Below are 22973 nucleotides of genomic sequence, written 5' to 3' on the forward strand. Positions count from 1 at the left end.
CACTTAAAAAAAAATGTAATTCAATATCTAGCTATTAATCTAGTCATCCTGACACTGCATTATTGAGTGTTCTAATTCAGTGGATTTGGCCTCTGAGAGACTCAGCCATAATGCATGTAATGTAATGGATATCATCTGAAAAGCAAGTTGTTCTCCTTGGCTAGGTTATTTAAAGGTATTGAATAACATCAAATATATTCTATATCCATAATAGTGTTCAGAATCATTTTGTTCAACCCAGTTTTTCATAGTATGGAAAAAGAAATAGGCTTAGAGTTTCGATGCTACGTATAAAACTGTACCCAGTTTCCTGACATAGATAAGATCAAGTCAAAAGACAATAGACTCTTCCATTCCAGTGATGTGCTATTTCTCTTGGACAAAAATCTTATCCTTTTTATTCCACAGAGGAAGACAGTGTGAGCTCTACATGAATATATTTCTGTGACTTGATCATACAACCATGGAATCTTAGGGAACTTAGCATCTAGACCCGTTTTTCAACTTGCACTTGAAATTCCTTTACAGCATTTATGACACGTGGCCAAACAGCCTGTGCTCTAGCACGTCTATAGTGTGTGAACTTATTTCTTCTCACAGGAACTTATTTCATTGTTGATAGTCCTCTTAGAAAGTCATTTCTTAAACCATGCTAATATATTTCACCTCAAAACTTCTACGCTTATGCCACATGGAGTAAGTTCAATCACTCTTCTTTGGACTTCTATGCAATTGAAGACTGCCCTCATATCACCCCCATGTTTTCCTTTCTCCAGAGTAAGAATCTGTAGTTTCTTCAGTCACTTGTCTTAGGATGTGGTTTTGGATTCTTCCATCATCCTGATTTTTATCTGAATTACCTCACTCATTAATCCATTAAATGTTTATTGAGCATATCCTAGGTAAGAAACATTGGTAAACCCGTGGATGCAACGTTGAACAGAGCAAGCTGTTTAGTAGAGAGGTGGAAACAGGCAATTCAAAATAGTAGACTACAGTGTTAGACATCGTCTTATGGCTTTTAGCCATACAGATGCCCGGAGAAAGGGGGCATAAGTTGGTCCTGAGGTCTGGGACAACCTCCTGTAGCATCTACATTGGGAGCTGAAGGAAGGGTTAGCCAGCAGCAAAGTGTGTGAGGGCAGTAGAAGCAGGGAGGTGTCAGACATGCTGGCCTACATGGGAGACTGGCATGTTCAGAGCCCAGGAATATCTAGGTTTTTATTATGATGGAATTCCCAGATGACCACCATTATTATTCTGAAAACCCAACTGCTATTCATGAAGCCTGAAGCATGAAGCCTGAAGCATACAGCCTTAAGCTCTGTTGATGGCCTAATCCTATTGCTAACTCATTTTCAGCTCATTGTCAGATAAAGCCTCTGGTATTTTTTATATTGATTTCCATTAACCTGAATGGTTCTTGCTGTATCACTCTATAGTTGATCTAGATGGATCAAGTCTTGAATCACACTTGTCCCAGTTTCATCCATTCTTATGAGATCCCATTCTTATGAGACCACTTTCTATCCTGAATCTGCTATCCATCTCATTTGGCTTTCTCCTAATTTACATGGAGCCTTCAGCGCTGACAAGAATTTCTTTTATCTTTTTATCATGTCATTGATACATTCATTGAACTTGAGTGAACCAAGGACAATGTACTAGAAGACATATCACCAAAGGCATAGGTCCATTTAGTTATGAGCATTCAAGCACTTTCTTATCTATTTTAGTGCTGCCATTGAACACATCTTTCTTTATATAACTTGTAAGGATATGTTGAGAGACTTTCGCAAATTCCTCACTGAAGGCCTGTTAAACTCTCTCTCCTTATCTAATAACCTGTCAAAGTGTGAAACGAAGTTGGGCTGGCACAGCTGGAACAATTCACAAAGTTGTTCTGGTTACAGGTGCCAGTTTTTATGTGTTCTACTTCCTTTTCTAAGAGACCCCACATTTCCCTGTTAATATATTCCAGGATTTTGCTGACGATTGGTGTCAAGCTCCCTGGTTTCATGTGCCATTTTTTCCTTTTACAAAAATGGAGGGACGTTTGCCCATCCCTAGTCTTGATAATTTTTCATAGATTACTGACATTGTCTCAAGCTAAGGGTGAGCTCAGCCACTGCCTTTGAAAAGTGAAGAGGAGACCCCAGCTCCTGACTTGGGATGTTTCAGACTTCCCACAGGCACCTCTCATAATTGAGAACTTGTGGCAGTTAGTCTTTCCTGTCCCCAGAATAGATCGTTCATCATGCTTGTCAGGATGATTTAGTCTGGGGGTGTGAAACTGCAATTCTTTTGACCTTGGTTCACTGAACTGACATGTTACATGTGGGCCCAAATCATTGTAACTTCAGGTATTTTAATCCAGAAAGGGCTTTATGACACTAAATTGTTTTACTTCCATTGACTTAATGCTCTGTGGTACCAGCCACGTTCCCTCTTGGTTATGAGTAGATCATAGATGGAAAAGACCGAACATGTTTTGATAGTGTGACATGCTATCAATGATATGTGACTAAGATATGTCCTGCATATCTTAGGTACCTTTGTCCACATGTGGCAAGCTTTCAGGGGTTAAACAGCAAAATTCGGGTGTGGTGGGTGTGGCTGTCAATATGGCTGAATAGGAGCAGCTCCAGTCTGCAGCTCCCAGAGAGAGCAACTCAGAAGGCAGGTAATTTCTGCATTTCCAACTGAGGTACCTGGCTCATTTTATTGGGACTGGTTAGACAGTGGGTGCAGCCCACAGAGGGCGAGTCGAAACATACTGGGGAGTTGCCTAACCCTGGAAGTGCAAAGGGTCAGGGAACTCCCTCCCCTAGCCAAGGGAAGCCTTGAGAGACTGTGCCATGAGGAATGGTGCATTCCAGCCCAGATACTACGCTTTTCCCACACTCTTCACAACCCACAAACCAGGACAATCGTTCGGGTGTGTATAGCACCAGGGCCCTGAGTTTCAAGCACAAAACTGGCCAGCCATTTGGGCAGACACCGAGCTAGCTGCAGGAGATGTTTTTCATACCCCAGTGGTACCTGGTACACCAGTGAGACAAAATCGTTCACTTCCCTGGAAAGGAGGCTGAAACCAGGGAGCCAAGTGGTCTAGCTCAGCACATCCCAACCCCCCCCCATGGAGCCCAGCAAGCTAAGATCTATTGGCTTGAAATTCTTGCTGCTATCACAGCAGTCTGAAGTCGACCTGGGATGCTCTAGTTTGGTGGGAGGAGGGGTGCCCATTATTACTAAGGCTTGAGTAGGCAGTTTTCCCCTCACAGTGTAAACAAAGCTGACAGGAAGTGGGAACTGGGCGGAGCCACCCCAACTCAGCAGAGCCACTGTGCCCTGATTGCCTCTCTACATTCCTCCTTTCTGGGCAGAGCATTTCTGAAAGAAAGGCAGCAGTCACAGACAGGGGTTTATAGGTAAAACTCCTATCTCCCTGGGACAGAGCACCTGGGGAAGGGGCAACTGTGGGTGCAGCTTCCGCAGACTTAAACATTCCTGCCTGCTGGCTCTGAAGAGAGCGGTGAAGCTCCCAGCACAGTGCTCAAGCTCTGCCAAAGGACAGACTGCCTCCTCAAGTGGGTCCCTGACCCCCGTGCTTCCTGAGGGGGAGACGCCTCCCAGCAGGGATGGACAGATACCTCCTACAGGAGAGCTCTGGCTGACATCTGGCAGGTGCCCCTCTGGGATGAAGCTTCCAGAGGAAAGAACAGACAGCAATCTTTGCTATTCTGCAGTCTCCGCTGGTGATACCCAGGCAAGCAGGGTCTGGAATGGATCTTCAGCAAACTCCAGCAGACCTGCAGCAAAGGGACCTGATGTTAAAGGGAAAACTGACAAAGAGAAAGCAGTAACATCAAAGGACAACCATGCAAAAACTCCAACTGAAGGTCACCAACAGCAAAGACCAAAGGTAGACAAATCCAGGAAGATGAGGAAAAACTAGCGCAAAAATGCTGAAAGTCCCAAAAACCAGAATGACTCTTCTCCTCCAAAACATCACAACTACTTGCCAACAAGGGAAAAAAATTGAGTGGAGAATGAGTTTCATGAGTTGAGAGAAGTAGTCTTCAGAAGATGGGTAATAACAATCTCCTCCGAGCTAAAGGAGTATGTTCTAACCCAATGCAAGGAAGCCAAGAACCTTGAAAAAAGGATAGAGGAATTGCTAACTAGAATAACAAGTTTAGAGAGAACATAAATGACCTGATAAAGCTGAAAAACACAGCACGAGAACTTTGTGAAGCATACACAAGTATCCATAGCTGAATCAATCAAGCAGAAGAAAGGATATCAGAGATTGAAGATCCACTTAATGAAATAAAGCATGAAGACAAGATTAGAGAAGAAAGAATGACAAGGAATGAACAAAGCCTCCAAGAAATATGGGACTGTGTGAAAAGACCAAACCAACATTTGATTGGTGTACCTGAAAGTGATGGAGAAAATGGAACCAAATTGGGAAACACTCTTCAGGATATTACCCAGGAGACATTGAACCTAGCAAGACAGGTCATTCAAATTCAGGAAATACAGAGAAGACCACAAAGATACTCCTTGAGAAGAGCAACCCCAAGACACATAATCATCAGATTCACCAAGGTTGAAATGTAGGAAAAAATGTTAAGGGCAGCCAGAGAGAAAGGTCAGTTACCCACAAAGGGAAGCCCATCAGACTCACAGTGAGTCACTGCAGAAACCCTTCAAGCCAGAAGAGAGTGGGAGCCAATATTCAACATTCTTAAAGAAAAGCATTTTCAACCCAGAATTTCATATCCAGTCAAACTAAGTTTCATAAGTAAAGGAGAAATAAAATTCTTTACAGAAAATCAAATGCTGAGGGATTTTGTCACCACCAGGCCCGCCTTACAGGAGCTCCTGAAGAAAGCACTAAATGTGGAAAGAAAAAACCAGTGCCCACCACTGCAAAAACATACCAAATTGTAAAGACCATTAACACTATAAAGAAATTGCGTCAACTAATGGGCAAAATAATCAGTTAGCATCATAATGACAGATCAAATTAATACATAACAATATTAACCTTAAATGTAAACAGGCTAAATTACCCTATTAAAAGACACAGACTGGAAAATTGGATAAAGAGTCAAGACCCATTTTATTTAGGAGACCTATCTCATGTGCAGAGACACACATAGGCTCAAAATAAAGGGATGGAAAAATATTTACCAAACAAATGGAAAGCACATAAAAGCAGGGGTTGCAATCTAGTCTGAGTTAGATGGATCCAGCCAACAACTGAAGCTGGATATAATATACACATACACATTAATTGAACTCCTCTGTGGATCATAAAGCTGCCCAAGTGGGGCTGCTTAGCTATTTATTTTATCTACTTTGTTATGTGTTTTGCATTTTATTTATTTATTCATTTATTTTGAGATGGAGTCTCACTCTGTCGCCCAGCCTGGAATGCAATGGCACGATCTTGGTTCACTGCAACATCTGCCTCCTGGTTCAAGCGATTCTCTTGCCTCAGCCTCCCGAGTAGCTGGGATTATGGGCACACAGCACCATACCCAGCTAATTTTTTGTACTTTTAGTAGAGACGGGGTTTTTCCACGTTGGCCAGGCTAGTCTTGAACTCCTGACCTCAGGTGATCTGCCTGCCTCAGCCTCCCAAAGTGTCGGGATTACAGGCATGAGCCACCGTGCCCGGCTTTATTTTATTTAATTTGAGTCAAATGGTGATCACCTAAGGAAAAAAAACATGATTTCATGTTTTCTTTGTCACCAAATGACTTTGTTTTCAACTGAATTACTGGGCTAGACACTGCATAAAAATATTTTTTACAGGCAGGAGTGAAAAAGAGGAACAGTTTATGAAATGAAATTATAAAAGTTTCATTTTATAAGGGTGATGACAAATGTGCTAGACCTTTTTGTAATATCCATAGCCAAAAAACAGAAATTGCGTAAGGATGAATATTAGTGTCTTTCATAGGATGTTTTAGTACATACTGCATGTCATTAATTAGGCAATATTTCTGTGAGTTTGAAACTAGGACATCTCCAGAGTCCTAAATGACATTTCCAGCTTTATATTGTCATTCAGTGTCTTTTATGCTATTTTATTTTTTTTCAGTCTCTTTGAAGCATTGAGACCCACAGTTCATGATAAAATACATTCTTCAATTTTAGTGCATGGTTAAAAAAAAACCATCTATTGGCATTTAGCAAGAGTAACCGTTCATAAGGTTTTGACAGTTTATACTGGTTTTCATGGGACAGCCCCTGTTTATATTTGGTTTGGCAGTGTAATTATTTAATAGTATACCAGTTTATTCTAAAAAATGCAGATGATGTATTATGTGGCTCCCCTTAATGTAGTTAAGAGTCACAACTTATTTGACTTTACATTAGTGGTTTTGTGTTTGATTAGGCCTGTTCTTCCCAGCTGTGCCTTCTCCAGGAGCTAAAACTCATGTTTCCAGTCTTTCCTTGGGATCTAAACACTGCACATGATAGAAGTTGGCAAAGCTGGTCAGGCACGGTGGCTCATGCCTGTAATTCCAGCACTTTGGGAGGCTGAGGCAGGCAGATCACAAGTTCAGGAGATCGAGACCATCCTGGCTAACATGGTGAAACCCCATCTCTGCTATAAAAAAAAAAAAAAAATACAAAAAATGAGTCGGGCATGGTGGCATGTGCCTATAGTCCCAGCTACTTGGGAGGCTGAAACAGGAGGATCCCTTGAACCTGGGAGGTGGAGGTTGCAGTGAGCTGAGATTGCGCCACTGCACACTAGCCTGGGCGACAGAGTTAGAGTGGTTTCAAAAGAAAAAAAAAAGAGGTTGGCAAAGCTTACGGACAAATACCCTCTCTCTTTTCCTTTATTATTCTTGACCTTGTAGAGAGAAGTAACATACAAAACGGGATAGATCTTAAATACTCCTTAGAGTGTCTCTGCCCCTTCGTTTTGTAGGTGATGTAACTGGGATTCAAAGAGAGCTTAATGGGTGTAGCCCGTGGATGGCTTGTCTCTTAGATCAGCATGCCTTTCAATTTAATTAGTATTTTAAGAGAGTCCTAAGTAAACTCACTAAAAGGGAGGGATCTGAAAAACCACGCCAACACGAAGATGGAATTTTACAGAAATCCAAATGAAACCCTGTGTGTTTAAAACCCTCATGCAGAACTGCTTTGGGTAGAATGAGTCGGACAAGCAGGACTCCTGCTGCTCTGGGGTGCCACCTGCAGCGCCCAGGCTCCGGGAACCATTCCTGTGACAGCACAATTAACTATCCCAAAGTAGGAGAAATATGTTAGAGAGGAATACTCCAGGGAAGGCAGATACACATCTTCCTATTGATAGTCCTATTTTTCCCTGTGTTTTTTTTTAAATACACAGATTTCTTTAGCTTCTGTAAGCAGAAATAATCCACTTCTCAGAGTCCTTATTGTCTATTGGACAAATCCAGCAAAAAATATGCATTGTGTTTTCAGTATGTGTTTCTTATTTTATGAGTTGATTTGAGTAGAACTCCCCTCTGAGAAAACCAAGCAAGAGGAACTCTGGAATAGGGAAGAGTCTGACTAGAATTAAGGACTCATATACTGACCACTGGGGCTGTCAGTCATAAAGATGGATTAATAATAGGGTTTCAGAATAATATCTGAAGGTCATTAATTGTATTTTGGATTTCTGCCTTCCTGGAATGAATTAGGAATACACTGAGTCTTTCCGAAAGCAAAGGGCTACACGAAACCCTTTCTTGCTTTGTGATTAAATAACTTTGCCTTTTTGGAGACCCATGTTCTCATCTATTACAGAAAGAAAGAAAAAATCATGGAAATATTTATCTCCCGGAAGTTTCTGATTCCATGGTGTGTCCTAGATGAGGTGGCGTCTTTGGGACCAGTGCTACTAACAAGTGAATATCGAGAAAGAGGATAGACACAGGTGGGAAAATATGGCTGCTGGTTTCACAGAAGGTTCCAGAAACACATAGACAATGTCTTTTCCCTTCACTCTGCTTTCTCACAAAGATATTCCAAAGGGCACGCATTCCTTGGATCACTAGGTCATGAGGACCTTAGGTCTAGGGTAGAAAGTAGAGTGCTCTCTCTGTTGGGAGGTTCCTATCATAGTCCAGGAGGTAAGAAAACAGATAAGCAATGGTGTCTCTCAGAACTGGTTTAAAAGATGCCAAATGTGGGATCTTGGCCTCTGCTTTTCTCCAGGACCAGCCTTGTGGCAAAACTCCGCGGGCTGGGCCTATTCTACCACATTGAGATCGAGAAAACTCCAAGACTCCACCTTAGCTTATGATGAATAGAAAAGAATAAGAAAGCTGTGATTTTTCTTTGAAAGCAAAAGTTGTAAAAAAATGTGTTGAGCATAATAGACTGTCAACCATGCTATCAGACTTAAAATTATAGCTGGACCCAGCAGACTCACAATGTAAATTTGACAGATAGGGCAACAGGCAAGTATTGCACAAATGCCTCCTGGGACCATAACTTCAATTCATCTCTGAGGAATCAACGTGAAAGGTCTACTCTCCCGAACACTCATGCCCCTGTAATTTCAGGCTCTGTTCTCACCACGTGGGTTTATACAACCTTGAACCATGTCTGCATTTTTCATTTTATTTCAGGGAAATTAATTCCTTGCAGGACATGTTGTGTGTGAAATCAGGCATTTTTCCTATCATTGCCTTTGAGCCCTGCCGCTTATAATTCTAAGATAGCCGGAAGCATTAAAAAGAACCCAAGAGAAATTTATAGTTGAAACGAGTAACAACAATGCAATGACTGATAAATATTCTTTACCCTTGCCCGCACTGGCCTGGAGTTGAGTCAGCTCTTTATCCTTCAATGATCAAGGTTGGGGCTGCTTTTCTGGGGAACAGAACAATGGAATAGAGCCTATTTCAATTCCAGCGTTTTAGAGTGTCTACATTGATGTAGCCGATCTTTGAATTTCTAAGACGTTGCGAATCAAAGCATCATATCAATGTTATTATATATTGGAGAGTTAACTTAGAAAATGCAAATTGTAATTTCGGTGCATATGTTTTAGTTGAGATATATAACATTTTCTTAATAGGATTTACTAAGCACCCTAAGGCAGAATTCAGTGATTAAGGAAGTCTCTCTCTCTCTCTGTGTGTGTGTGTGTGTGTGTGTGTGTGTGTGTAACTTTTTGCCAAGTGCTAGACAGTGTTCTAGAATTTAGGGAAGCAGTGATGTAATCTTATAATCAAAAGCACGCCTCAAGCTTGAAAGACCCAGAAGAACTAACCACTGCACATAGGATAGATATTTTAGTAGATGCATCAGTAATTTGTTGTGGAAGCAGAACCACACTGAGAATTAACTTTGCTTTGGAGAAACAACAAAGGTATAACAGTCCACAGCTGATAATTGGGGTTTTAAGTTGGGCTTTGAGAGAACAAAGACTTTACAGCACTCACTTTTGAGAAAGTGGGTTGTATTTCAGTGTAACTTAGTGATACATATACATTTTTAAAATGGGTATTCTTAAACTGGGTGTTTACTACGTAACAGTAAATAGTTTCTAGCATTTTATACTATAAAATCTCTTTTAATACTTGTGATAATCCTGTGGGAGGGGTATTACTAAAATGCCTTATATAGATAAGGAAACTGAGACTCAGAGAGGTTAGGTAACTTACTAAAGTTCTCACAGCTACCAAGTGGTGGAACTGGGATTAGAACCTGGCCTTCTTTGCTCCAAAGTTCCAGTATTTTAGTGGACCCATTTGCTTGTTAGCAGTGACCTTATTAATTTGCTAACCCTTTGTAAGATCCCACGATGAATCTCATTTTCCAGAACTTGGCCAGAAACGATGACAGGAGAGATGAGTGCCTGACTTGGCATCTGGGGATTCTGTTTCTTTGAGTGTCACTTTCAGTACTCAAGTGGTCTTGGGACAAGTTACATAAAATTGAATAGCACTGCTTTCTTTAAGTAAAATGAATGTAATGTTCCCTCCATTATGAAGTTTGTAGTAGGTTACCTTTAACCTATACATGTGCATGGCTGAGCACACAGTGCTAAGCACAGGCACATAATGTGTCCACGGAAGTGTCTGTTACCACACACATTTCTGAGTAATTTGCAGTAGGGAAATTCAGCTATCTCAACCTTTGCAATAATGCCATCCACAGTGTCTGCTTCTGTCTCTGTAGGACAAAGTAAAAGAACTATGTGTAAAATATTTCTATAACTTAGGCTGACCTTCACACTAGTCTTGGTTTGTATGATTTTATTTTACTTTATTAGTAATCCTGAGTGTTTATGCAATGTCTGGTAAGCCAGGGGATTCCACACATATTTCGAAATGTTAATGCTTACTTAATACACTGTATCAGCTTTTGGACTGAGTTGTGGTCATTTTATTAGGACCCTATTATAGTGCTGATGACATTATCCCCTCTTTGACTTCTCTGTCCCAACTACCTTCCATGACTCCACTTGGCTGAGACTCCCGGTTGCCGCGTGACATGGGAAAGTCAGTTTTAAGTAATCTCAAAGGCTTCCCCTCCCTGCAGCAGATCTGAACACCCCAGGGGTATTGGGCTGTGCACTGGCAACACAATAGCTCTGAATCCCCTCTCCCACTAGCCATCCCTAGAATCCAGGGACTCACCTCTTATCCTCCCATCCTTCCACTAAGTTGGGGCCCTTGTGATTCTCAGCACCCCAGTTCCCAGGATCAGGTTTTAACTTTGTGGCCCAGGATTCTGTTTGCTAAGGACCTGGCATAAGGGCTTGAGTCCAGCTTGCCCTGGGATTAGACCTCTTGACAAACAACTATGTACATGCCAAACTGCAATTAGCGTAAGCCAAGGCGAATACATTTCTATTAATTAAAGTCCATACTTTATTCAGATGTCTTTAGTTTTTACCTAGTCCAGAATCCCATCCATGACATCATATTACATTTGGTCCTCACATTTCCCTAAGTTCCTTTGGGCCACGGCACTTTCTTGGACTTTGTTTTTGATGACCTCAATAGTTTTGAGGAGCCCTGGTCAGATATTTTGGAGAATGACCCTTAATTGGCATTGATCTAATGTTTTTCTCATGATTAGCCTGTGTTGGTGTGTATTTTTGGGAAGGAGACCACAGGTGTAAAGTGCCATTTTTACTGCATTCTATTAAGAGAGACATATCAATATGACTTATCACTATTGATGTTGACCTTGCTGAGGTAATGTTTGCTGGGTTTCTACATTGTAGAGTTACTCTTTTTCCCTGTCATTTCATACTTTACTCTTGCTGACCAACCTTTTTCACTTCAATAGTATCAGGTCACCACCAAGGATAGCAGAGATAAAGGAGTTTAGATAAAAGCCTCCAGGTGGTAGGGAGATCTAAAGCCTGAGGCTGTTCTGCTTTGGGTTTAATTTTTTTCTTGGGTCCAGTGGCGTGAAAAATTGAAAGAGGTTTTTTTCACTTTAAGAACAACGAGGAACAGCCCCTGGCAGGTGGCTGTAAGTCAGTGTGTCGGCATAGGGGCAAGTCGCACTGACTGGAGTGGCCCCTGTCCCCATGTCTCCCTCAGGGTTCTGGCAGGGCCTGGCTGCAGGGCTGCCAAGGGCTGCCAAGGGCCACGCTGAGGTCCAGTCCTGGTGACCACATCAGGGCAAGCGTGTACATTCAAGATGCTAAAAACAAAGTGACCAAGGATGACTCAGCTGTGCCCAAGCCGGGGCAAGTCTGATAGATAGGCTGGAGCAGGGTGGATGCAGGAACTAAAGCCAAAGGTCAGTGGCCTGGGAGGACTGAGAAGAAACCGCTTGCTGGCCTTGCAGAAATGAGGGTTCTGAATCAATTCCTTGAAGAAGATGAAGCTCCTTTCTTCTTCTTCGTCTTTTTTATTTTTATTTTTTACCATTGGCCACATAGATAACAGATGGATGGAGGAAATTTAAACAGAACCAGGATGATCGCATCATTCTAAATGATCTTGTTTAGTTCCTTCTAGAAGGAGGAAGGTGACAGCTCCTGTTCAGGCTGTTCCTTGGAAATTACATCAACGTTTCTAGTGCAAGGAAGACTGAATGAAACATTAAATGAAATATATCCATCTAAGAAAATCGGTTGCTCCCAAATCCTGCCCTTTGACTCATAGAGCAGCAGCTTCAACCGTGATTCACATTTCTTGGAGAGAGAAGTTTCATTGTCAGGGTCTCTGCTTTTAAAGCCCAGTAGGGATGTTCCCATGAAAACTCTGGCATGCACTGTGTGGTAATTGGTATGTCCAGAAAGGGCACCCCTCAATCTAAGCTCCCCGTGTCCACTCCCACTCAGTCTCCAAGCTTCAGCCTTCCTCTGTTAGATGTGCTAAATTTGTTAATGTATCCACTAATGCAATCCAGAAACTGAGTGAGCAGGCGCGGGGAGATAACAGCATCTTTCTTATATAACTCTCTTCCTCTCTCTTATAACTGGAATGTGTCTCCGTGGTCTTTTCCTCTAAGAGACCATGATTTACAGCAGCATAAGCTATTGAGACCCAGTTTATAAAATGTCCTTGACTGTATTCCACCATCCAGAGTGGAGCACCCGTAATTCTGGTTGATCCAGGAATTCTAGTTGATTTCAGCCAGTGCAGGAGACTACAGGCATCTACACACCCAACTGATCCTTTTATTGTGGCTGAAGTATTTGGTCATTCACTTTCCTAGTCGTTTTGGCTTTCAAGAAAATGGAGTCTAGGTACTTATTTGACCAAATTAACCTTTTTGATGACTGTGCTAACCATCTGTATTAATCACCGTGGTGAAAGCGGTTGTCCACACAACCAGAGTTTTATGAGTCTCATTTCCTTTGACCTTTATTCTAACCACCCAGTTATCTGACAACATGTGTCTAAAAAGTGAAAGAAAGTCCGCTTGCTTTACACTGAATTCAATAATGTCTGACCTTGCTCTTCAGCTGTAGAGTATATTGTTTAGACCGTGAAATTGATGAGGCGAGAAGAGATGCTGAGAGGAAAATAACTGAAATGCAGGGAGAGCAGATAGTGCAGTTTGCTTACATTTAAATTAACTGATGCTAATTTATTTACTTATTATATTTATGGGATGCACCCATTACTTATTAGCCCCTGGATACATTTTAAGAGGATCATAAAAAGAGACACTCCTTGTCATTATGGCTAATTAACATTCAAATTGACTAACTAACTAACATTTAAGCGCTAAGAATAAAATCGGTCATGGGCCAGTCAACATTTTCATCAAACGTCCTTAAATAGAATCCATTAGCTGTTTCCCTCTCTGCTGCTTTTCTATCTGCTGCCAAAATATCGGACACCAGAGGATGTCAGAGTTGATAAGGGAACTATAGCTGTAGCACTGCAGCAGTTAATATCAGGTGTGTCTCTGGACTCGTACGGGGTTGTATGCAAAGCTTGATTAAATGGACATGGCTTCCTCTCAGAAGAGGTTTGTAGTCCAGTTGCAATTGATGCAGAAGAAATGAACACAGGACATTCAGGACTTATATATCCTATTGTTCTGAATTTGTTTTGCTCACAGCAATTACTAAGGCTTACAAATTAGGGTGTGTGTCCAATAGTAAGTTTTCTTATTGAATATGTATGCTGAAATATCCTTGAGCTATTGTAAATCCATTCAGTTGAAATACGTAGGGCAGGGAGAAATACTGATTGGACAGCTCAGATGGTTCTTTTCATAATTTCTAGGAGGAAAGGTCTAGAAAAAGAAGGAAATAACTTATGTGTCACTAACCTCCCAAGTAAATCTCTATTTAAACACATATGAGTCCTACATTAAAATATGTGTATATTAAATTTTCTGTCCCTTTCACTATTTATGTTTTTGATGTTTTCACTGGTTCAGCTGTCAGTTGAGGTTATGCTGAAGGCAGCTGGGGGTGACTAAGATCAGGCAGGGAGAAGATGAGCTAAGAATTATGAAGATTTTCCACTAAGTATTGTGAGGATTATTGTTACAAGGTGAGGACCAGGGTGATCTCACCAGGTGAAAGTCATTTTTTTCACTTTAATCAGACTTTTGGTAAATTTACATTTTTGAAGAATCCTATGTTTTAAGCCATGAAAGGTGCTCCATTTAGGCTAACTGTAAAGGAATCATTTCCATGTGAATCAAAAGTTCAAGCCAAATTAGAGATTTAAAGTTCTATGTCATTTTATTTTTTATTTTTTATTTTTATTTTTTTATTTTATTTTATTTTTTTTTATTGCATTTTAGGTTTTGGGGTACATGTGAAAAACATGCAGCGTTGTTGCATAGGTGCATACGTGGCAGTGTGATTTGCTGCCTTCCTCCCCTTCACCTATATCTGGCATTTCTCCCCATGCTATCTCTCCCCGACTCCCCACCCACTGCTGTCCCCCCCACTCCCCCACATCAGACCCCTGTGTATAGTGTTCCCCTCCCTTTGTCCATGTGTTCTCCTTGTTCAACACCGCCTATGAGTGAGAACATGTGGTGTTTGATTTTGTGTTCTTGTGTCAGTTTGCTGAGAATGATGGTTTCCAGGTTCATCCATGTCCCTACAAAGGACGTGAACTCCTCGTTTTTAATGGCTGCATAATATTCCATGGTGTATATGTGCCACATTTTTCCTTTCTAGTCTATCATCGATGGGCATTTGGGTTGGTTCCAGGTCTTTGCTGTTGTAAACTGTGCTGCAATGAACATTCATGTGCATGTGTCCTTATAGTAGAATGATTTATAATCCTTTTAATATATGCCCAGTAATGGGATTGCTGGGTCAAATGGAATTTCTATTTCTAGGTCCTTGAGGAATCGCCACACTGTTTTCCACAGTGGTTGAACTAATTTACACTCCCACCAACAGTGTAAAAGTGTTCCTATTTCTCCACATCCTCTCCAGCATCTGTTGTCTCCAGATTTTTTAATGATCGCCATTCTAACTGGCGTGAGATGGTGTCTCAATGTAGTTTTGATTTGCATTTCTCTAATGACCAGTGATGATGAGCATTTTTTCATATGTTTGTTGGCCTCATGTATGTCTTCTTTTGTAAAGTACCTGTTCATATCCTTCGCCCATTTTTGAATGGGCTTGTTTGTTTTTTTCTTGTAAATCTTTTTTAGCTCGTTGTAAATTCTGGATATCAGCCCTTTGTCGGATGGGTAGTCTGCAAAAATTTTTTCCCATTCTGTTGGTAGCCGATTCACTCTATTGACTGTTTCTTTTGCCGTGCAGAAGCTGTGGAGTTTGATTAGGTCCCATTTGTCTATTTTGGCTTTTGTTGCCAATGCTTTTGGTGTTTTGGTCATGAAGTCCTTGCCTACGCCTATGTCCTGAATGGTTTTGCCTAGGTTTCCTTCAAGTGTTTTTATGGTGTTACATCTTATGTTTAAGTCTTTAATCCATCTGGAGTCAATTTTAGTGTAAGGTGTCAGGAAGGGGTCGAGTTTCTGCTTTCTGCATATGGCTAGCCAGTTTTTCCAACACCACTTATTGAACAGGGAATCCTTTCCCCATTGCTTGCTTTTATCAGGTTTGTCAAAGATTGGGTGGTTGTAGATATATTGTGTCGCCTCCGACGCCTCTGTTCTGTTCCATTGGTCTATATCTCTGTTTTGGTATCAGTACCATGCTGTTTTGATTACTGTAGCCTTGTAGTAGAGTTTGATGTCCGGTAGTGTGATGCCTCCCGCTTTGTTCTTTTTGCTTAGAATTGACTTGGCTATGCGGGCTCTCTTTTGGTTCCATATGAAGTTTAAGGTGGTTTTTTCCAGTTCTGTGAAGAAGGTCATTGGTAGCTTGATGGGGATAGCGTTGAATCTGTAAATTACTTTGGGCAGTATGGCCATTTTCACGATATTAATTCTTCCTAACCATGAACATGGAATGTTTCTCCATCTGTTTGTGTCCTCTCTTGTTTCATTGAGCAGTGGTTTGTAGTTCTCCTTGAAGAGGTCCTTTACGTTCCTTGTTAGTTGTATTCCTAGGTATTTTATTCTCTTTGTAGCAATTGTGAATGGCAGTTCGTTCTTGATTTGGCTCTCTTTAAGTCTGTTATTGGTGTATAGGAATGCTTGTGATTTTTGCACATTGATTTTGTATCCTGAGACTTTGCTGAAGTTGCTTATCAGTTTTAGGAGATTTTGGGCTGAGATGATAGGGTCTTCCAGATATACAATCATGTTGTCTGCAAATAGAGACAATTTGACTTCCTCCTTTCCTAATTGAATACCCTTTATTTCTTTTTCTTGTCTGATTGATCTGGCTAGAACTTCCAGTACTGTATTGAATAGGAGTGGTGAGAGAGGGCATCCTTGTCTAGTGCCCGATTTCAAAGGGAATGCTTCCAGTTTTTGCCCATTCAGTATGATATTGGCTGTCGGTTTGTCATAAATAGCTTTTATTATTTTGAGGTATGTTCCGTCGATACCTAGTTTATTGAGAGTTTTTAGCATAAAGGGCTGTTGAATTTTGTCAAAGGCCTTCTCTGCATCAATTGAGATAATCATGTGGTTTTTGTCTTTGGTTCTGTTTATGTGGTGAATTACATTTATAGACTTGCGTATATTGAACCAGCCTTGCATCCCCAGGATGAATCCTACTTGATCATGGTGGATAAGCTTTTTGATGTGCTGTTGCAATCGGCTTGCCTGTATTTTATTGAAGATTTTTGCATCTATGTTCATCATGGATATTGGCCTGTAGTTTTCTTTTCTTGTTGAGTCTCTGCCAGGTTTTGGTATTAGGATGATGTTGGTCTCATAAAATGATTTGGGAAGGATTCCTTCTTTTTGGATTATTTGGAATAGTTTCAGTAGGAATGGTACCAGTTCCTCTTTGTATGTCTGGTAGAATTCGGCTGTGAACTCATCTGGACCTGGGCTTTTTTTGGGTGGTAGGCTCTTAATTGCTGCCTCGACTTCAGACCTTGTTATTGGTCTATTCAGGGTTTCGACTGCTTCCTGGTTTAGGCTTGGGAGGAGGCAACTGTCCAGGAATTTATCCATTTCTTCCAGGTTTTCTAATTGATGTGCATAGAGTTGTTTGTAATAATCTCTGATGATGGTTTGAATTTCTGTGGAATCTGTGGTTATATCCCCTTTATCATTTTTTATTGCATCTATTTGGTTATTCTCTCTTTTCATTTTTATTAGTCTGGCTAGTGGTCTATTTTGTTGATCGTTTCAAAAAACCAGCTCCTGGATTTATTGATTTTTTGAAGGGTTTTTCGTGTCTCTATCTCCTTCAATTCTGCTTTGATCTTAGTTATTTCTTGTCTTCTGCTAGGTTTTGAGTTTTTTTGATCTTGCTCCTCTAGCTCTTTCAATTTTGACGATAGGGTGTCAATTTTAGATCTCTCCTTTCTTCTCATGTGGGCACTTATTGCTATATATTTTCCTCTAGAGACTGCTTTAAATGTGTCCCAGAGATTCTGGTATGTGGTGTCTTCGTTCTCGTTGGTTTCGAAGAACATCTTTATTTTTGCCTTCATTTCAGTGTTTATCCAGTCAACATTCAGGAGAAAGTTGTTCAATTTCCATGAGGCTATGCAGTTCTGGGTTGGCTTCTGAATTCTGAGTTCTAACTTGATTGCACTGTGGTCTGAGAGACTGTTTGTTATGGTTTCCGTTCTTTTGCATTTGCTGAGGAGTGATTTACTTCCAATTATGTGGTCAATTTTAGAGTAGGTGTGATGTGGTGCTGAGAAGAATGTATATTCTGTGGATTTGGGGTGGAGAGTTCTGTAAATGTCTATTAGGTTTGCTTGTTCCAAGTCTGAGTTCAAGTCCTGGATATCCTTGTTAATTTTCTGTCTCGTTGATCTGTCTAATATTGACAATGGTGTGTTGAAGTCTCCCATTATTATTGTGTGGGAGTCTAGGTCTCTTTGTAAGTCTTTAAGAACTTGCCTTATGTATCTGGGTGCTCCTGTATTAGGTGCATATATATTTAGGATCGTTAGCTCTTCTTGTTGCATTGATCCTTTTACCATTATGTAATGTCCGTCTTTGTCTCTTTTGATCTTTGTTGCTTTAAAGTCTATTTTATCAGAGATGAGAATTGCAACTCCTGCTTTTTTTTGCTCTCCATTTGCTTGGTAAATCTTCCTTCATCCCTTTATTTTGAGCCTTTGTGTATCCCTGCATGTGAGGTGGGTTTCCTGGATACGGCACTCTGATGGGTTTTGGCTTTTTATCCAATTTGCCAATCTGTGTCTTTTGATTGGGGCATTTAGTCCGTTTACATTTAGGGTTAATATTGTTATGTGTGAATTTGATCCTGTCATTTTGATGCTAGCTGGCTGTTTTGCCCATTGGTTGATGCAGATTCTTCATTGTGTTGATGCTCTTTACCATTTCGTGTGTTTTTGGAGTGGCTGGTACTGGTTGTTCTTTTCTATGTGTAGTGCCTCCTTCAGGAGCTCTTGTAAAGCTGGTCTGGTGGTGATGAAATCTCTGAGTACTTGCTTGTTCACAAAGGATTTTATTTTTCCTTCACTTATGAAGCTTAGTTTGGCTGGATATGAAATTCTGGGTTGAAAGTTCTTTTCTTTAAGGATATTGAATATCGGCCCCCACTCCCTTCTGGCCTGTAGGGTTTCTGCTGAGAGATCTGCTGTGAGTATGATGGGTTTCCCTTTGTGGGTAACCCGACCTTTCTCTCTGGCTGCCCTTAGTATTTTCTCCTTCATTTCAACCCTGGTGAATCTGATGATTATGTGCCTTGCGGTTGCTCTTCTAGAGGAATACCTTTGTGGTGTTCTCTGTATTTCCTGGACTTGAATATTGGCCTGCCTTGCTAGGTTGGGGAAGTTTTCCTGGATAATATCCTGAAGAGTATTTTCCAGCTTGGATGCATTCTCTTCGTCACATTCAGGTACACCTATCAAACGTAGATTAGGTCTTTTCACATAGTCCCATATTTCTTGTTGACTCTGTTCATTCCTTTTTACCCTGTTTTCTCTAATCTTGCCTTCTCGTTTTATTTCATTGAGTTGATCTTCGACCTCTGATATCTTTTCTTCTGCTTAGTCAATTCGGCTGTTGAAACTTGTGCATGCTTCACGAAGTTCTCGTGTTGTGTTTTTCAGCTCCATCAATTCGCTCATATTCCTCTCTAAGTTGTCCATTCTCGTTAACATTTCGTCAAGTCTTTTTTCAAGGTTCTTAGTTTCTTTGCATTGGGTTAGAACATGTTCTTTTAGCTCACGGAAGTTTCTTATTATCCACTTTCTGAAAGCTGATTCTGTCATTTCGTCACACTCATTCTCCATCCAGTCTTGTTCCCTTGCTGGTGAGGAGTTGTGCTCCCTTGTAGGGGGAGAGGTGTTCTGGTTTTGGGTGTTTTCATCCTTTTTGCGCTGGTTTCTTCCCATCTTTGTGGATTTATCCACCTATCGACTTTGTAGTTGCTGTCTTTCTGATTTTGGTAATTTTAAGTCTGCAGTAGCTGAACTCATAAACCCCCTTTTCTTCCCCCCAGGTGTTCTGTCCCAAGGAGTTAGGGCTTTATGATTTTCTGCTGTCTTGCAACCGTTTTCCCTGCCCACAAGGTGGCAGCCTAGTCACACTCAGTCTGCAGAGGCTTCATTGAGCTGCTGTGGGCTCCGCCCAGCTTCCGTGTGAACTTCCCTGCAGTCCTGTTTATATGTGTGTAGTTAGAACTGCTTCTGCTATGCTGGTCCGCCCCTGTAGTGACGGAGTCTCTGTAGTGGCGGGTTGTCTTGGTTATGGCAAATTGCCCAGGGAACTGCAGGGTGTTTCCCGGTGGTGGACGCCCCTCCTCCACAGAGCTGGACCGTCCCGGGTTCAGCCGTGTTTCCGGTGGCGCCCTCTTTGCCTGTGAATCTCTTGGCTTGACTCCCTGCCTCAGCTCCCCTTGCTGGCCCAGAGGGGACCCAGTCTCGCTCACTCTGCACAAGGAGCCGCTGCTCCCTGCCCCAGGTGCAGGCCGAGCGGCTGCGCCAGTCCAACCAGCGGTGCTGGCAACCCATGGAGCTCCTCCACCTGTGAATATCCTGGTTTATGGGCAGTAAGAATCCGCTGCCCTATGAGCCGTTGCATCAGCCGAAGCAGCGGCTCTGAGATTCGTGGTGTGCCCTTGCCCGGGAGTCTTCTGGCTTGAATCCCTGCTTCAGCTCCCCTTGCTGGCTCAGAGGGGACTCAGTCTCTCTCGCTCTGTACAACGAGCCGCTGCCCCCCGCCCCAGGGCGTAGGCCGAGCGGCCGCGCTGCTCAAACCAGCGGCGCTGGCGACCCGTGGGGCTTCTCCTCCTGTGAATCTCCTGGTCTGTGGGCAGTAAAAATCTGTCTGGAAATGCGGCGTCCACTCACCCTCTGCGCCTTCTCTCGGACCTGCGATCCCGACTTCCTCCTAATCGGCCATCGTGGCATGGACCTGGACCAGCTCCTGGACGTGTCCTTCGAGCAGCTGACGCAGCTGCCCTATGTCATTTTATTAAAACTCAATGGGATGCTTTAGAATTTGGAGCATCTGAAGTTAATTTTCAGATTGGACACTAACCTAGTGCAGTATATAGGTGGAGCAAATGGGTTCTGGAGCCATAATTCTTAAATTCCTAAGCTGACTGTAACCTCAGGTGCATTTGTTAACCTCTCTGAGGCTCAGATTCCTTCCCAGTAAAGTTGTGAAGATAATAGAGTCCATTAATTCAATGAGATAATCATGTACAGTGCCTAAAACTGTTCCTATCATATAATAAATAATAAATCTTCAGCTATTGTTATGGTTAGTTACCAATATATTACCAATTTATAGCAACACAATAATAATTATTAACAACTGTCATTAATTCTATATTAACTAAAATTTCTTCTCACAGTGGTTCATTAGCCTAAGGAATATTTAAATTCAGTTTTCTTTCCCTAAGATGGTACTTCAGAGTGATTGCAATGGAACTTCTTAACTTTCCCTTCAGTCCCTTTCCTCTCTTCTCTCTCTTTTTTTTTTTTTTTTGCCTATTTTTAAGTAAAATCCTCAATTTTAAACCTTGCATGCATATAGAAAATTATAGTCTTACCCCTCTCCGTGGTGGTGGTGAAGGGGGGTGTGTGTGTGTGCGCGCGTGCGCGTGGGGAGATCTAGTAACATCCCATTAAGCTTGAAGAAAGTTTCATCTCCTGCCCAGAGCTGTGCCTTGCTGGAGTCTGGTGAGGGACAAAGGGCAAGGCTGCAACAAATGATACACCAAAGAAGAGATTCAAAATGAATAAGGAAAGTAGGTAAATATGGAGAAGGATAAAATTAAGCTAAGGAAAAAAATAAAGATGGAATAAGCGTGTCTGTTGGGTGTGTGGGAGCAAGGTTCTTGTTCAGAATGATGGTCTTATCCAGCATTAGCTTTATGTGCAAGAGTTTCAGGGCCAGGAAACTCTATCTCATGCCATCCATTTAATACATATTTAATGTGTTCCCACTAGGTGACAAGCACTGTGCTAAGCATTGTGTATAGAGTGTCAAAGACCAGATCCGTGACCTTTGTTGCCATGACAATTACACTGTTAATGGGAAGACTTATATTAGTAATAATTAATATTAGTTGACAACCATGATTTCATATTTGTTATTTTACAAATAAGCAGAGGAGCATCTGTTAAGGAATAGAGACCAAAAGTTAATTAGTTTAATGGATTAGCTGAGGAAAGACTAAGGATGTATGAATAGATTTTCAGAGAGTGCCTAAGGACTTGCTTATGGTTGTGGAAAATAACTATGGGGCAGTAAAGACTAAGTAATCACTAAAGTTGGGACTTCTAATATGTTTCGAGACTCTGCAACTCACCAAAATAAAACAAACTGGCTTTGCCAGATCTTGAAAAAGCATCATTGTGCAGAGGGATTTGAGCAGGACTTTTTATTTCATTTTATTTACATCAAATGACTCCAGATTTCTTGGGGATTTTCCACTGAAACTATTTTTAAAACAACTTCCCCCATAGTGGCTATTGCCAGAGTGAGTAGTTTTTGTAATTTTATAAGTTAGCTCAATTTGAGGACACTGAGGGTGTGTACGAAGGTATGTACTAGAGAAGCTAAATAAAAAAGACTGAAAATAAATGTTGCTGTCAAATATTAGATAGAAATCTGAACATCTTGGTGCTGTGACCAAAACTACCCTCCCTGAGTCCTGGTATGTATAGAAATAATTTTGGCTTTTTGTGAAGCACTAGCCCAATGATCAGTTGCTTCTCCCCAACAGAGAAAGGAGAAAGGGCTTTAAATAAGATCGAGGAGGTACTGCTCCTGCTTCAGAGCTTCATTGTGTTACCATTGTGAGACATTTATTGAGCACCATAATTTAAAAAATCATAGTAAGATGTAGTCCCTTCTTCACAGTCTGATGCTCTCAGGGAGCTACCTTGTCCTGACCCTTCAATTTCTTTTTTTCCCAATATGCATGCGGTTCCCCCAACTCAGCTGGGTCCCCCAACCTAGTCTGTCACAAGTTCAGCTGATCCTAATCCTGGTTAGTAACTAATGTGCTAAGCCTCTTACAAGAGCATCAACAATTTCAACTAACAGTGAGCACTTCAGGGTGGAAATTAGGCTTTAAAAAGTGCAAACCCAACACTTATGAGCTCTCGGCCTTTTCATCTGTCTCCTCCCACCCTTCTGTTTCTATCAGGAATCTGTGATAAGAGTGGATGAGCTCATGCCATCTGAGGTCAAACCCAGCCTCTCTCAATTGCCAACCAAATGTCACGGGTCAAAGTACATGATCCAGCTAAGCCTCAGTTGCTCCTCTCCTCCCCTCTCCTCTCCTCTCCTCCCCTCTCCTCCCCTCCCCTCCCCTCTCCTCTACCCTCCCCTCCCCTTCCCTCTCCTCTACCCTCCCCTTCCCTCCCCTCCTCTCCCCTCTCCTCCCCTCCCCTCCCCTCTCCTCTCTTCTGTCTTTTTGAGATGGAGTCTTGCTCTGTCACCCAGGCTGGAGTGCAATGGCATGATCTCGGCTTACTGCA

General features: G+C 41.7%; 1 protein-coding gene across 4 annotated transcripts in view; it reads left to right on the forward strand.

Moving 5' to 3' along the window:
- Window positions 1-22973, forward strand: part of AGBL1 (AGBL carboxypeptidase 1) — a 786993-nt gene that overhangs the window by 317784 nt on the left and 446236 nt on the right. The gene's annotated exons all lie outside the window — the stretch shown is intronic.

Source organism: Aotus nancymaae, unplaced genomic scaffold (genome assembly GCF_030222135.1).
Source record: "Aotus nancymaae isolate 86718 unplaced genomic scaffold, 86718_ANA_hifiasm-v0.15.2.pri h1tg000014l, whole genome shotgun sequence".
Lineage (NCBI taxonomy): Eukaryota > Metazoa > Chordata > Mammalia > Primates > Aotidae > Aotus > Aotus nancymaae.